Source organism: Schistocerca americana, unplaced genomic scaffold, assembly GCF_021461395.2.
Source record: "Schistocerca americana isolate TAMUIC-IGC-003095 unplaced genomic scaffold, iqSchAmer2.1 HiC_scaffold_919, whole genome shotgun sequence".
In the NCBI taxonomy this organism is placed as follows: Eukaryota; Metazoa; Arthropoda; class Insecta; order Orthoptera; family Acrididae; genus Schistocerca; species Schistocerca americana.
In genome coordinates, this window is record NW_025726696.1 from 35,001 (window position 1) to 42,500 (window position 7,500).

The following is a 7,500-nucleotide window of genomic DNA, read 5'->3' on the forward strand; positions in this document are numbered from 1 at the left end:
CCGTATTGTACCTTAACCTAACCCGTATTGTACCTTAACCTAACCCGTATTGTACCTTAACCTAACCCGTATTGTACCTTAACCTAACCCGTATTGTACCTTAACCTAACCCGTATTGTACCTTAACCTAACCCATATTGTACCTTAACCTAACCCATATTGTACCTTAACCTAACCCATATTGTACCTTAACCTAACCCATATTGTACCTTAACCTAACCCATATTGTACCTTAACCTAACCCATATTGTACCTTAACCTAACCCATATTGTACCTTAACCTAACCCATATTGTGCCTTAACCTAACCCATGTTGCGCCTTAACCTAACCCATGTTGCGCCTTAACCTAACCCATGTTGCGCCTTAACCTAACCCATGTTGCGCCTTAACCTAACCCATGTTGCGCCTTAACCTAACCCATGTTGCGCCTTAACCTAACCCATGTTGCGCCTTAACCTAACCCATGTTGCGCCTTAACCTAACCCATGTTGCGCCTTAACCTAACCCATGTTGCGCCTTAACCTAACCCATGTTGCGCCTTAACCTAACCCATGTTGCGCCTTAACCTAACCCATGTTGCGCCTTAACCTAACCTATGTTGCGCCTTAACCTAACCTATGTTGCGCCTTAACCTAACCTATGTTGCGCCTTAACCTAACCTATGTTGCGCCTTAACCTAACCTATGTTGCGCCTTAACCTAACCTATGTTGCGCCTTAACCTAACCTATGTTGCGCCGTAACCTAACCTATGTTGCGCCGTAACCTAACCTATGTTGCGCCGTAACCTAACCTATGTTGCGCCTTAACCTAACCTATGTTGCGCCTTAACCTAACCTATGTTGCGCCTTAACCTAACCTATGTTGCGCCGTAACCTAACCTATGTTGCGCCTTAACCTAACCTATGTTGCGCCTTAACCTAACCTATGTTGCGCCTTAACCTAACCTATGTTGCGCCTTAACCTAACCTATGTTGCGCCTTAACCTAACCTATGTTGCGCCTTAACCTAACCTATGTTGCGCCTTAACCTAACCTATGTTGCGCCTTAACCTAACCTATGTTGCGCCGTAACCTAACCTATGTTGCGCCTTAACCTAACCTATGTTGCGCCTTAACCTAACCTATGTTGCGCCGTAACCTAACCTATGTTGCGCCTTAACCTAACCTATGTTGCGCCTTAACCTAACCTATGTTGCGCCTTAACCTAACCTATGTTGCGCCTTAACCTAACCTATGTTGCGCCTGAACCTAACCTATGTTGCGCCTTAACCCAACACACGTTGGGCCTTAACCCAACACACGTTGGGCCTTAACCCAACACACGTTGGGCCTTAACCCAACACACGTTGGGCCTTAACCCAACACACGTTGGGCCTTAACCCAACACACGTTGGGCCTTAACCCAACACACGTTGGGCCTTAACCCAACACACGTTGGGCCTTAACCCAACACACGTTGGGCCTTAACCCAACACACGTTGGGCCTTAACCCAACACACGTTGGGCCTTAACCCAACACACGTTGGGCCTTAACCCAACACACGTTGGGCCTTAACCCAACACACGTTGGGCCTTAACCCAACACACGTTGGGCCTTAACCCAACACACGTTGGGCCTTAACCCAACACACGTTGGGCCTTAACCCAACACACGTTGGGCCTTAACCCAACACACGTTGGGCCTTAACCCAACACACGTTGGGCCTTAACCCAACACACGTTGGGCCTTAACCTGCTCTGTAATTGTCATACGACGCGTTAAATTAGTGTAGTGTTGCCTAACTGCAACCCCCGCAATATAGTTTGCTACTCGCACTGCCCGGTCCCCAGAGTATCGCTTCATGTTAAACACCTTGCAGCTATACACTGTAATGCGGATGGCGGCAGGACGTACATGCTCAATGCCCTTCGCAGTTGTTCATTGGCATTCGCATGGCGAAGCACAGCCTACGTTGTGGTACGGCTTGTGGCAACTGTCCGCTGATGTTGTACGTCCAAATCACACACTGTACCGCACATTGGTCCTCATGTACTGAATGATACATCGTGGTACATGTGTGACCGTACCACGACTGCGCCAACAACGGCGAACCATACGGTCCAAATATTGTGCACTCAGCTACGTGTCGTCTCCCTATAAGAGCTGGATTGCAGTATGGTATGCCGTGGATGGCGATCAGCATGAGCCGTCTGTTGATGTAGTGGCGCGTGTTGTCAGACGTAGTCGTCTCTTCTCACACACCGTGATAGCATGGTGCACTGCGTTCCACATCTGCGACATGCGACAGAGGCCGGTTGACAGTCGTTCGCGCAATGGACATCGCATACGTACGGGGGCCACCTTCCACGTGTTCGCGAAGCGTGCACATGTTGTTGCGTGTATGTGGGCAGACATAGTGTGTCGTGACACCTGACACAGGCATGCAACAATCGTTGAATTTGCAAATGGCGATGGACGTCTACGTTTGCTGGTGACGTTACGCAAATGAAGAACTGGTAAACCGTTGTGGTGCGGTTGTTCTCGCTAGAGGTGAATCAGTGATGGCGACGATCGGTTGAGCTACCAACCGGTTGTTTCAGCGATACCCACCATGCCCACGAACGTGAATGGCATGTGGGTGTGAAGCGATACGCGGCGGTGGCTGGGTGGGACCGTCCCCGGCCGGTGAGGGGGGGCCTTCCGGCGTGCTGGCCGCGCGGTGCGTGGGCGCACGCGCTACAGCCGGCTGGTGGGGGCGGCCAGTGGCAGGCGCGCCGGCCGACGGAGGCGGCAGGCGGCGCAGCTGCGCGCCGGCGCACCCTGCACGCGGCGCCGTGCGGCCAAAGTAGGTCCTCGCGGGCCCGGTGCGAAGCGCGGTGGACATCTGCAGTGTGCTGGTCCGATTGAGGACTGTGTGCGCTGAGGATGCGCCGCCGCCCGGCGCTCGGCGCCGCGACGCCGTCTGCTGCTCGGTCGCCTCTGCGGTTCTCGCAGGTGGATTGTATCGCAGCTGTGCGGACGTGTTGGCGCGTGCGCTGTGCTGGGAGAGTTCGCTTCGGCACCCAAGTGGGGCTTTTGTCCTTCTGTGGCGCTGGCGTTGGAGCTGCCGGCCACCGTAGGTGGCGCGTGTTGTCTCCCGCCGGCAATGCCACGACAGCACGCTCCCGGGCCTCTGTCGGCAGCGGCAAGCTCAGTTGGGAGCACGGGTGGTCGCACCTAAAGCGTCTACTCGCCAAACTCCGGGCGATTGCGCCTCTCTCGAACCCGACCAAGTACTTAGGACGGCGCTGCGCGCCGCCGGGACCTGAGAGGGTTTCGAGGTGTATTGTGCAGGGGAGCTCAGCCTCCTCCTGTTTGCAGAATAATTGAGCGGACGCTTGCGTGTTCGCGCGGGCCCCCGGGACACACTCCCGGGCGGCCGGCTGCTCAGCTCTAGTTGACGCAGCTCCCTGGTTGATCCTGCCAGTAGTCATATGCTTGTCTCAAAGATTAAGCCATGCATGTCTCAGTACAAGCCGCATTAAGGTGAAACCGCGAATGGCTCATTAAATCAGTTATGGTTCCTTAGATCGTACCCACGTTACTTGGATAACTGTGGTAATTCTAGAGCTAATACATGCAAACAGAGTCCCGACCAGAGATGGAAGGGACGCTTTTATTAGATCAAAACCAATCGGTCGGCTCGTCCGGTCCGTTTGCCTTGGTGACTCTGAATAACTTTGGGCTGATCGCACGGTCCTCGTACCGGCGACGCATCTTTCAAATGTCTGCCTTATCAACTGTCGATGGTAGGTTCTGCGCCTACCATGGTTGTAACGGGTAACGGGGAATCAGGGTTCGATTCCGGAGAGGGAGCCTGAGAAACGGCTACCACATCCAAGGAAGGCAGCAGGCGCGCAAATTACCCACTCCCGGCACGGGGAGGTAGTGACGAAAAATAACGATACGGGACTCATCCGAGGCCCCGTAATCGGAATGAGTACACTTTAAATCCTTTAACGAGTATCTATTGGAGGGCAAGTCTGGTGCCAGCAGCCGCGGTAATTCCAGCTCCAATAGCGTATATTAAAGTTGTTGCGGTTAAAAAGCTCGTAGTTGGATTTGTGTCCCACGCTGTTGGTTCACCGCCCGTCGGTGTTTAACTGGCATGTATCGTGGGACGTCCTGCCGGTGGGGCGAGCTGAAGGCGTGCGACGCGCCTCGTGCGTGCTCGTGCGTCCCGAGGCGGACCCCGTTGCAATCCTACCAGGGTGCTCTTGAGTGAGTGTCTCGGTGGGCCGGCACGTTTACTTTGAACAAATTAGAGTGCTTAAAGCAGGCAAGCCCGCCTGAATACTGTGTGCATGGAATAATGGAATAGGACCTCGGTTCTATTTTGTTGGTTTTCGGAACCCGAGGTAATGATTAATAGGGACAGGCGGGGGCATTCGTATTGCGACGTTAGAGGTGAAATTCTTGGATCGTCGCAAGACGAACAGAAGCGAAAGCATTTGCCAAGTATGTTTTCATTAATCAAGAACGAAAGTTAGAGGTTCGAAGGCGATCAGATACCGCCCTAGTTCTAACCATAAACGATGCCAGCCAGCGATCCGCCGCAGTTCCTCCGATGACTCGGCGGGCAGCCTCCGGGAAACCAAAGCTTTTGGGTTCCGGGGGAAGTATGGTTGCAAAGCTGAAACTTAAAGGAATTGACGGAAGGGCACCACCAGGAGTGGAGCCTGCGGCTTAATTTGACTCAACACGGGAAACCTCACCAGGCCCGGACACCGGAAGGATTGACAGATTGATAGCTCTTTCTTGATTCGGTGGGTGGTGGTGCATGGCCGTTCTTAGTTGGTGGAGCGATTTGTCTGGTTAATTCCGATAACGAACGAGACTCTAGCCTGCTAACTAGTCGCGTGACATCCTTCGTGCTGTCAGCGATTACTTTTCTTCTTAGAGGGACAGGCGGCTTCTAGCCGCACGAGATTGAGCAATAACAGGTCTGTGATGCCCTTAGATGTTCTGGGCCGCACGCGCGCTACACTGAAGGAATCAGCGTGTCTTCCTAGGCCGAAAGGTCGGGGTAACCCGCTGAACCTCCTTCGTGCTAGGGATTGGGGCTTGCAATTGTTCCCCATGAACGAGGAATTCCCAGTAAGCGCGAGTCATAAGCTCGCGTTGATTACGTCCCTGCCCTTTGTACACACCGCCCGTCGCTACTACCGATTGAATGATTTAGTGAGGTCTTCGGACTGGTACGCGGCATTGACTCTGTCGTTGCCGATGCTACCGGAAAGATGACCAAACTTGATCATTTAGAGGAAGTAAAAGTCGTAACAAGGTTTCCGTAGGTGAACCTGCGGAAGGATCATTACCGACTAGACTGCATGTCTTTCGATGTGCGTGTCGTGTCGCGCAACACGCTACCTGTACGGCTCGCAGTAGCCGTGCGCCGCGTGCGGAACCACGCGTGCTTCTCAAAACTAACGCCAATGTTGTGTGGTACGAGCGCTGAAGCGCTGGAGCGGCTGGCCTGCGGCACCTGGCGCCTGGCGCCGGTTTTGAATGACTTTCGCCCGACTGCCTGTCCGCTCCGGTGTGGAGCCGTACGACGCCCATCGGCCGTGAGGCCGTTGGACACAGAACGCTTGAACAGGGGCCGCCACACGCCTACGTCCCGCCTATGCAACTGTCTTGAAAGAGACAGTGTAAACTAAGAAAAGATCACCCAGGACGGTGGATCACTCGGCTCGTGGGTCGATGAAGAACGCAGCAAATTGCGCGTCGACATGTGAACTGCAGGACACATGAACATCGACGTTTCGAACGCACATTGCGGTCCATGGATTCCGTTCCCGGGCCACGTCTGGCTGAGGGTCGGCTACGTATACTGAAGCGCGCGGCGTTTGCCCCGCTTCGCAGACCTGGGAGCGTCGCGGCCGCCTGTGGGGCCGGCCGCGCCTCCTTAAACGTGCGATGCGCGCCCGTCGCCTGGCGGTTCGCATACCGGTACTTACTCGGTAGCGTGCACAGCCGGCTGGCGGTGTGGCGTGCGACACCTCGTACAACGACCTCAGAGCAGGCGAGACTACCCGCTGAATTTAAGCATATTACTAAGCGGAGGAAAAGAAACTAACAAGGATTCCCCCAGTAGCGGCGAGCGAACAGGGAAGAGTCCAGCACCGAACCCCGCAGGCTGCCGCCTGTCGTGGCATGTGGTGTTTGGGAGGGTCCACTACCCCGACGCCTCGCGCCGAGCCCAAGTCCAACTTGAATGAGGCCACGGCCCGTAGAGGGTGCCAGGCCCGTAGCGGCCGGTGCGAGCGTCGGCGGGACCTCTCCTTCGAGTCGGGTTGCTTGAGAGTGCAGCTCCAAGTGGGTGGTAAACTCCATCTGAGACTAAATATGACCACGAGACCGATAGCGAACAAGTACCGTGAGGGAAAGTTGAAAAGAACTTTGAAGAGAGAGTTCAAAAGTACGTGAAACCGTTCTGGGGTAAACGTGAGAAGTCCGAAAGGTCGAACGGGTGAGATTCACGCCCATCCGGCCACTGGCCTCCGCCCTCGGCAGATGGGGCCGGCCGCCCGCGCGGAGCAATCCGCGGCGGGGTCGTGTCCGGTTGCCTTTCCACTCGCCGCGGGGTGGGGCCGTTCCGGTGTGCGGTGGGCCGCACTTCTCCCCTAGTAGGACGTCGCGACCCGCTGGGTGCCGGCCTACGGCCCGGGTGCGCAGCCTGTCCTTCCGCGGGCCTCGGTTCGCGTCTGTTGGGCAGAGCCCCGGTGTCCTGGCTGGCTGCCCGGCGGTATATCTGGAGGAGTCGATTCGCCCCTTTGGGCGCTCGGGCTCCCGGCAAGCGCGCGCGGTTCTTCCCGGATGACGGACCTACCTGGCCCGGCCCCGGACCCGCGCCGCTGTTGGCTCGGGATGCTCTCGGGCGGAATAATCGCTCCCGTCAGCGGCGCTTCAGCTTTGGACAATTTCACGACCCGTCTTGAAACACGGACCAAGGAGTCTAACATGTGCGCGAGTCATTGGGCTGTACGAAACCTAAAGGCGTAATGAAAGTGAAGGTCTCGCCTTGCGCGGGCCGAGGGAGGATGGGGCTTCCCCGCCCTTCACGGGGCGGCGGCCTCCGCACTCCCGGGGCGTCTCGTCCTCATTGCGAGGTGAGGCGCACCTAGAGCGTACACGTTGGGACCCGAAAGATGGTGAACTATGCCTGGCCAGGACGAAGTCAGGGGAAACCCTGATGGAGGTCCGTAGCGATTCTGACGTGCAAATCGATCGTCGGAGCTGGGTATAGGGGCGAAAGACTAATCGAACCATCTAGTAGCTGGTTCCCTCCGAAGTTTCCCTCAGGATAGCTGGTGCTCGTACGAGTCTCATCCGGTAAAGCGAATGATTAGAGGCCTTGGGGCCGAAACGACCTCAACCTATTCTCAAACTTTAAATGGGTGAGATCTCCGGCTTGCTTGATATGCTGAAGCCGCGAGCAAACGACTCGGATCGGAGTGCCAAGTGGGCCACTTTTGGT

The 7,500-nt window shown here is 55.7% G+C and overlaps 3 non-coding genes across 3 annotated transcripts in view; all 3 read left to right on the forward strand.

Annotated features, from left to right (window-relative positions):
• The first annotated feature begins 3,427 nt into the window (after positions 1-3,427).
• LOC124592445 lies at positions 3,428-5,337 on the forward strand. Its single transcript, XR_006977425.1, has one exon. It is a non-coding gene; the product is annotated as a small subunit ribosomal RNA (ribosomal RNA).
• Positions 5,338-5,688: 351 nt separating this feature from the next.
• LOC124592452 lies at positions 5,689-5,843 on the forward strand. Its single transcript, XR_006977432.1, has one exon. It is a non-coding gene; the product is annotated as a 5.8S ribosomal RNA (ribosomal RNA).
• Positions 5,844-6,031: 188 nt separating this feature from the next.
• The window catches only part of LOC124592448, a 4,225-nt gene continuing 2,756 nt past the window's right edge, over positions 6,032-7,500 (forward strand). Inside the window, exon 1 of the ribosomal RNA XR_006977428.1 lies at positions 6,032-7,500. This exon is cut by the window's right edge and continues 2,756 nt beyond it. This is a non-coding gene — a ribosomal RNA (large subunit ribosomal RNA).